Raw genomic sequence first — 8839 nt, forward strand, 5'->3', positions numbered from 1 at the left:
GACATGCATTGACAAATATTTGTTGAACACAAGCTATATACAAAATACATGAGCTGTAGAATTGAAAAAGAGATCAATTTGTATCCAGAATTAATTTAATTAGATGGACTGTGTTCAAACTCCAAGTGACTTAGTTAAATTTTTCATAGTTCTAGGTTATACTAATGGCATAACTAATACTTTATAATTGGATTAAGAATGCATAGGAAGAATAGAGATTTGGAATAGAAACCAACCTTGAAACCTGCCTTTTTCATAAACTCCTTAGGTAATCCCTGGCAAAATTTTCTTGGCTCTAAACTCTGAACAAATTATTCTTTCTTCCATCTCAACTTCTACCATGTGAGTTAAGGTGCTACTATCTTTTATCCAGATGCTACCTCACAGCCTCCTTAACACAGTAGCTTCTGCCTCAGCCTCTGCCCATTACACTCCATTAAGCACAGAGTCAGAGTAATTTTTCAAAAAAACACACAAGCCAGATTACACTGCAATCATAAAACTCTCCAGTGGTTAATGCACTGACAGTGAATGCTGAGCTCTCTACCTGTGAGGCTGCTATCTAATCTTCCAAATTCACATTATTGAACTCAAATTCAGCTTCACTAGTCCTTTCTTTTGCTTGTGTAAATCCAATTATTTTGCAATTTAAACTCTATAAATTTTCATTTTTATCTGTCTAAATGATATTTCACTAACTCCCTGTGCATATAATTTCATAACTGGGGTCAACTTCTTAGCTCTAGACTTAAGTTGTATCTCATCAGAGAACTCTCTCTTTTCCACACAGTCTATGATCATTCTTCATAAACTCAACAAATATTTATTGAGTACCTGTGAACTGAGTCCTGGCCAGTTAATCTATATCATATCACTAAGCTATTAATTCCTTCATACATAAGATAATTGTTATTTATGTCATCTATGTATTTATTTACTTATGTATTCTGTTATTTCACAAGTTTTAACACCCAAGAGGCAAATTTTTGTTGGTCTTATCCATAGACATGTCTACAGGGCTAAACATAGGGTCTGGCATTTTATAAGCACTTAACAAATATTTTAAATAAATGAATGATTTCAGAATATTTTTTGAGATGCATTATGTGTCAATCATTCAGAGTTGCTTAGCACACAGTTTTTGCCATCAAGATTGAAGGGAAGCAAATAAAAAAATAATTTATTCATTCAACAAATATTTTTTAAACATCAAATAAGCATCCTCTATGTCCTATGTGAGATACTAGCTGAGAAGTTATGAATAAAACATAACTTCAATCACAAGAAATTGACATCAAGGAGAAAAAAAAATTTTATGGGCATGCACTTAAAATAGGTAAGAGGGTAAATTTTATATTGTGTGTTTTTTGACAAAATTAAAATATTAAAAGATTTGTTACATTTAATTATATTTGAGGCACATTCTTTGATAAAGAAATACAAGTGTCTATGAAATTGCTTAATAGAAAGATTTGAGAAGAAAAAAGATAGAAACAGTGGAAATTTATTGTTTCACTGTCCTGGAAAACAGAAGGTTCAAAGGAGAGTTTTGTTGAAAAAGTTACCTTTATATGGGAAATGAAAGACAGGAATTGCCTGATTTAAGACAAGCATAAAAGTTCTAGGCATATTTTCAGACTTTTAAAAATGGAGTCAGAGCAAAGGGCACATTAGAAGACTAAGATGAGTCTGAAGGAGTCACTAGTGATGGGATTGCATGATGCTGCAGGGTGCGGGATTCTGAAGACACAGTAAATTTAATTTGGGGTTTTAAAGGATTTTCTGAAGGAAAAGTTACAAAATCTGAGTTGAGCACTGAGTGTGATTAGGGAAGGTGAACAAAATTTACTTCATATTATCCGTGCCAATCCTCTGGAAGAAAAACATGCTTTAAAAAGTGTTTCAAAAATGGAGTTTAGCTGGAAGTAAAAACATGGAAGGGAATTACTGTCAGAGAGAATCAATGGAATAAATACAGGGCTTTTAAAAAATCTAATAGTACACATTTCCTTCTTTCACTTAAATGAAAATAGCAATGAAAAACATGATGGACATATAATCATCAAATAAGATGGCGCGTGTTTCAGCTGACAATGTCTATCATAATCACAAACTGAATGGCTCAATCAGTGGAAATTTATCATTTTACTCTTCTGGAAAACAAAAGTCCAAACTTCCAGGGTTGTTTCCTACTGAGCATTGTAAGGAGAGAAAATGTTCCAGCATGCTCCTTGGTGTGTAGGTTGACATTGTCTTCTTGTGTCTCTTTATATCATCTCCCAATGTCAATTTTTGTGTCTACAAGTTTTTCCTTCTTATAAGGACCCAAGACATATTGGAAAAGGTCCTACGTTAATGATCTTACTTTAAATTTATTATCTTCTTAAAGATCCTGTCTTCAAATAGTATTTCATTCTAGAGGAGGAGCATGGGAGGATTAGATGAACTCTAGATAGGGCAAAGGGGTGGGAGGGGAAAGAAGGGGGTATGGGGGTAAAAAAGAAGATGGAATGAGATGGATATCATTACCCTAAGTACATGTATGAAGACACTAATGGTGTGAATGTATTTTGAGATATGAAAAATGTGCTCTATATGTGTAATATGAATTGTAATGCATTCTGCTATCATGTATAACAAATTAGAATAAAATAACTTAAAAGAAAAAATTTTAAAAAAATCAGATTGCATTCTAAGTTACTTGGAATTGGGATTTCAATATATAAATTACAAGGGAATACAGTCAGCTTATAACAGTTTGTCAAAGTGTTTTTGTGAACAGTAAACTATCAAAAACAAATTAGCATTCACAATATTACATATTCCACTGGGTAACTGCAAGGATCCAAAGGTATTGCTTATGAATACATGATTTCAAGGAAAAAAATGTATTCTTAAGACACTTATGAATGTGAAAATACATTCATAAGTATGTATTAAGATTATTAAATGTTTTCAAAAGACATTGATCAGGTGCTCACTTTGGCAGCACATATACTAAAATTGGAATGATACAGAGAAGATTAGCATGACCCCTATGCAAGGATGACATGCAAATTCATGAAGCATTCCATAATTTTTATCACAGGAATTGAAATCAAGAAACAATGAATGGAATGGATTCAAACTCAAAAGCTTCTTCTCAGCAAAAGAAATAATCAGTGAAGTAAATAGAGAGCCTACAGAATGGGAACAAATTTCTAGAACATACACATGAGATAGCGCACTAGTCTCTAGGTATTTAAAGAACTCAAAAATCTTAACACCAAAAAACAAACAAACAAACAAACAAACAAAAAACTCAAATAAGTCAATCAATAAATGGGCCAAGGAAATGAATATACACTTCTCAGAAGATGATATACAATCAATCAACAAATATATGAAAAAATGCTCAACATCTCTAGCAATTAGAGAAATGCAAATCAAAACTAATCTAAGATTTCATCTCACTCCTGTCAGAATGGCAGCTATTAAGAATACAAACAACAATAAGTGTTGGCAAGGATGTGAGGAGAAGGGCACACTCATACATTGCTGGTGGGACTGCAAATTGTTGCAGTCAATATGGAAAGCAGTATGGAGATTCCTCAGAAAATTTGGAATGGAACCACCATTTGACCCAGTTATTCCACCCCTTGTTTTATACCCAAAGGACTTAAAAACAGTGTGCTACAGGGACACAGCCACATCAGTGTTTATGGCAGCACAATTCACAATAACCAAATTGTGGAACCAACCTAGATGCCCTTAAGTAGATTAATGGATAAAGAAAATGTGGTATATATACACAATGGAATATTACTCAGCATTAAAAGAGAATATAATCATGACCTTTGCAGGTAAATGAATGGAGTTGGAGAATATAATGCTAATTGAAAAAAATCAAAAAATCAAATTCCAAATGTCTTCTCTGATACAAGGATCTGTAAACAAGTCAAGATGGCTCCTGGCATTTTGCCAGAGGGAGTGGTTTGTGAAGTAATGCCAGTGAGCTCTTAAGTGTGGAGATTCCTTATTGGTTGACTGCTGTATCTAGTTTATGTTAATTAAGATAAGCTGTGTGTAATGTATATATACCCCTCCTGTCCTACAATAAATGGCTTCCACTCCAGCTGTATCAATCTACACAAGTTGCTCTTCATTCCCCCTGTTATTTTGCTGCAGCCGGACTGCGGCACTGAATCATAATGGTGATGGGTGGGGGGCAGAGCATGGGAGGAACAGAGGAACTTTAAATAGGGCAAAGGGGAGAGAAAGGAGAGGAAGGCATGGGGGTAAGAAAGATGGTGGAATGAGACGAACATCATTACCTTAAATACATGTATGAAAACATGAATGGCATGACTTTACTTTGTGTACAACCAAAGACATAAGAAATTGTGCTCTATTTGTGTAATATGAATTGAATTTCATTCTGCTGTCACATATATCAAATTAAAATAAATAAAATTAAAAAGAGGAAAAAAAGCCATTGATTAGGTAGTAAGAAACATTTATGGCTCTTGCCTAAATTTCAAAAAAAGAAATTGTATAATTAAAAGAGATAGCAAAAAGAAGACTCATATTTGAGTATAGGCTAAATATGTTTTATTTGAAATGTTTGAGAGCCTAAATATGTTAGATGTTTTTGGATTTAGGAATATTCACAAAAACATTATGAGATGTCATGGAGGTGAGACCCAAGTTAAAATATGAAATTCATTTGTGTTTCACATGTCTTAAACACATAACCTGAAGATATTTTATACAACCTTTTTTAATGCACCTGCATTTTGAGTACAACCTATTACATGAGGCCAAGTGTGGCATTTCCCACTTGTGACATCTTACTGGCAATCAAAGAGTTTCAGATTTGGGTAAATGTCAGATTTCAGGTTTTGTTTTTTTTTTTTAATTAGGCATGTGCAAACTGAAGTATATGGAGGACAGATGGAGTGAAAGATACAGAAGACTAGAATTAGAAGACAGAACCTAGGAAAAGATATGTCTAATGTGGAGAATACTATATTGTATTTTGTATATTTTACTATATTGTATTAGTACGTATAAAAATAATTTATTTTGTGTTATGTTGCCCCACATTGTTCCTGAGCAAAACTAATGCCCAAAATCTTCATTTTGTTTTCAGTATGGTCAAATTTTGGAAAATTAGACTTATTAATCAGGATTTTACAGGAAACAGGCCAGTGAAATAGAAGAGACAGAGAAATAATAGAGAATAAAACTTCTTATAAGGAATTGACCCACATGGTTATGGAAGCAGAGAGGTTCTATGATCTGCCATCTACTACCTGGAGACACAGGAAAACATTTTCATAGTTCTAAGGTTTGAGAACTAGAAAACTGATGGTGTAGACTCCAGTTCGAACCTAAAACCTGAGAACCAGGAGCACAGAGGGTAGGAGAAGACTGACATTCTAGCTAGAGCAGTTAAGAAAAGATGAATTTAATTTTCCTTGGCCTTTTTATTCAGTTTGGGCCCTCAAGGGATCAGATGGGGAGGGCCATTTGTTTTCCTCAGTTCAATTCCTGTGATGAGCTCTGTCAGAAACACTTATCACAGACCCATCTCCAAATAATACTCAACCACTTTTCTGGGTATTCCGTGGTCTAATTAAGTTGAGGCAGAAGATTAATCATCATAGCTGGTGAAAGTACTAAATAGTTCAACATTATTATAAAGATGTTCAGTGTTATAAGATAAAAAGTGAAGTTCCTAGTCATGGACCATGGAGATAAATTTAAAAACAAAATATCTGCTCATTTCTATTAAAATTGAGCTATCAGCATTGTACACCATCTAAGAATTATACACTGTAACTTTTGAGTTATCACTTTTCCCCCAGATAGTTATCAGTGTCAAAAACAATTATAGTCAATTTTCTAAAGACTCTAAATTTTAGGTTTGGGTCTTATAAATATGTATGATTGCCTCTTCATTTCACCAAATTTAGTTTTGCCTAATATTTCTTTCAGCTCAAATTCCTTTCTTTCTATTTTCTTAACCCTCTAAAATAGACCCTTGTCCACTCAAACTATTTTTCTTATGTCTTAGCTTTTCACTATGCCTGTATTCTGTTTTAAAATAATTCATCTCTTTCATTGTGAAAAGCTGCATTCACTTTTAAATGTTTTTCAATTAATTAATAGTACAGCGGGGCTCACAATTAAAACAAACAAACAAAAACTGATATTTCTTTGCATGTGGGAAAATTAACAAACAGGTAACCATTAGTTCTCTCAACAAATATTTGTCATTTTATAAAGGCAGTCACTTGTTAATGATTAATATTTTTATTCTCCTACATTAAGCATTATAGTGCTATTTTTTTAAATTTAATAACTATGTTTTAATTGAAATCTTGAAAAATTAAGTACTTAGCTTATTTTACCAATTCCCTCCTATTTCTTCTCTCATTTCTTTCTGGTAGAGTTGGCTGTATTTTCATGTCTTAATTGGAAAACATTGTATTTAAATAATATGCACGGTATAGTCATTTTTGTATTTCTTCAACAGTTGACATTACCATTTGATTCTCAACTTTGAAGTATACAATAGCAATATCTACTTTTCTCTTTTTCATTGCTTAAAAAAAACTAAATTCAATCTTATTTGCATGTACCTTTACATCTTCAGTATTTATTTTGTTACTAAAATTACCCAGGTTTATACATTCATTCAAAAAGCTGAAGATCAATAAATGTATTTGTTTTATTATGACTATTCAGTATTTCAAAATACGGCAATTCATTTTCTTTAATGTAATTTTTAAAAAATTTCCTGTGGTTCCTGTTGCATTATTTCTACATTCTCTCATCTTCTCTGGAACTTTTAAGGATCTTTCCTTTATTATTCTCTTTAATATATGAGAAATAAAGGATTACAAATTTGAATTGTCTAACACTGGAAACCACAAGAAGTTAAGTGGCTGCTGCCCTGTACAAGCTGAAATATAAAGGGAGCTTAAATGACAGTAGAGGCAGTAGGATCAGTTCAAATCCATCATTATTATGAGTAAAACAGAAGCATATGCCCTCCACAGAATGTGTCAGTAGCATTATTTTGCATAGAAAGTATTGCATAATAACATATTTTCTATCATGCAAGTTCAAAGTTTAGAGATCATAAATCACTTTAAGTCATAGATATTTTACAGTTGACAAATGTGGTAAGTGCACACACATAAACACACCTATATACACACTAATTCAATACTTGTGAGTGTTGTCTCTCATTTCTATTGTATTTTTCATAGCTACACTAAGATTTTTTACTAGATTTTTTAAAAAGTTGTGGGGATTAAAAACTCACTGAATTATAGGAAAGTGAGTGCTTTTCATAGTACGTATTCTTAATAGACAATAACTAATTGGGGCATGTATGTGCTGAGGATGTAGTGGTTAGTATTTGTAAAGGATGACCTTGACATTGTTTGTGAGGCTTCCAAAGCAATTACTGGAGAAACTGAGATGGAAAACAATGGCAAAGGCAGGGAGAACTGCTTGAATTAGTCCAAATCACATTGCTCAGCAGCATTAGATGACAGTTAACTTTTAATGAGGGAAGACACAAGGTAATTAAATCTTGACATACAATTATGAAAGAAAATATCAGGTAACAATCTTGCTATGCAATATAAAAGAAGAAAAGATTTTTTCTTCTCAAAACTTGCCTGATGCTCTGTCATCTGAAACTATTCTTTATGAGTGCAGGGTGAAGGTCAAGGAGGTATCTCAACTCCATCAATCCTTTGGACAGTTACAAATGACCTTTCACTTTCCATAAGACATTCAATATTCTGAATTGCAGGGATACATTTTTTTGTGTTTAGAAAATGGCAAAATTTAAACCTTTCCTATTGCAGGAGGCTCACTTTTGTTGACCCTTGGACCTTCTGTTCATTCCCAAAGCTTGTTGAGGTTATGATCTCATTTGCATTAACTACATATACTGGAGAAAAATGCCGATTTTATACTGTGTGTCAGAAAGAACTTGTATGATAACTGAATAACTTTTACTCAGGCTCTATTATTATTATTATTAGAGAGTGTTAATACTACTTCTAAAATACTCTTATGATGTTTAACTTATGAGAAGTAATCCATGAGTTTTGCATTTACATTAAGAGCTTATGTGGAAGATGCTAGGAAGATTTTAATTCCCGACTTTCTCTTGTTTGATATTCCTTAAAATAGTTATTTTTAGTAATAATTAAAATACAGGAGAAAACAGTCAATTCAGAACTAAGATGTTTCTTTGCTGTAACAAATGACGATTTTTACTTTTTCTTAGTTTTCCATATAAAAGGGCATGGTAATCAAGTTGTCACCAACTTATAAAATATGTAGCAAAACTGGTACTGGCTAAAATTACACTTATAGTTACAATAAGACAAAATGTATACCATATTTATGAATAAATGCATTGTGATATGTATTTGCAAAGCTTATAAGCATTAAAAATGCATCTGGCCCCAGTTCAAAGAGTAAGGAATTATCTTTTTCACTTATTTATTTAATATAAAAACATATGTGTTAGAGAGTACTCTATACACTGAGAATACAATCTGGGAACAAGTTGGAAAATATCCTTGTCTTTGTGAATTTTCCACGGGGGATAGATAAATAATCATGTAAGTAAATAAATAAATAAATATAAATAGTTGTTAATCCCTTGGAAAAATGAGAGGGTGATGGCATAAGCAGTGATATGTTGGAACAGCGAGTACATTTTCTAGTGTGGTAAGGCAAACTTTGAATAAAGTGTGTATTTTTGTCTATGAGGCAACCAGAATTGAGAAACAAATATATGTCATTTAGTGAGTAATTGATTGAG

General features: G+C 32.6%; 1 non-coding gene across 1 annotated transcript; it reads left to right on the forward strand.

The window, feature by feature from the left end:
• The first annotated feature begins 2973 nt into the window (after positions 1-2973).
• LOC143388553 (U6 spliceosomal RNA) lies at positions 2974-3080 on the forward strand. Its single transcript, XR_013154925.1, has one exon. It is a non-coding gene; the product is annotated as a U6 spliceosomal RNA (small nuclear RNA).
• Positions 3081-8839: the final 5759 nt, after the last annotated feature.

This window comes from Callospermophilus lateralis, unplaced genomic scaffold (genome assembly GCF_048772815.1).
Source record: "Callospermophilus lateralis isolate mCalLat2 unplaced genomic scaffold, mCalLat2.hap1 Scaffold_246, whole genome shotgun sequence".
Lineage (NCBI taxonomy): Eukaryota > Metazoa > Chordata > Mammalia > Rodentia > Sciuridae > Callospermophilus > Callospermophilus lateralis.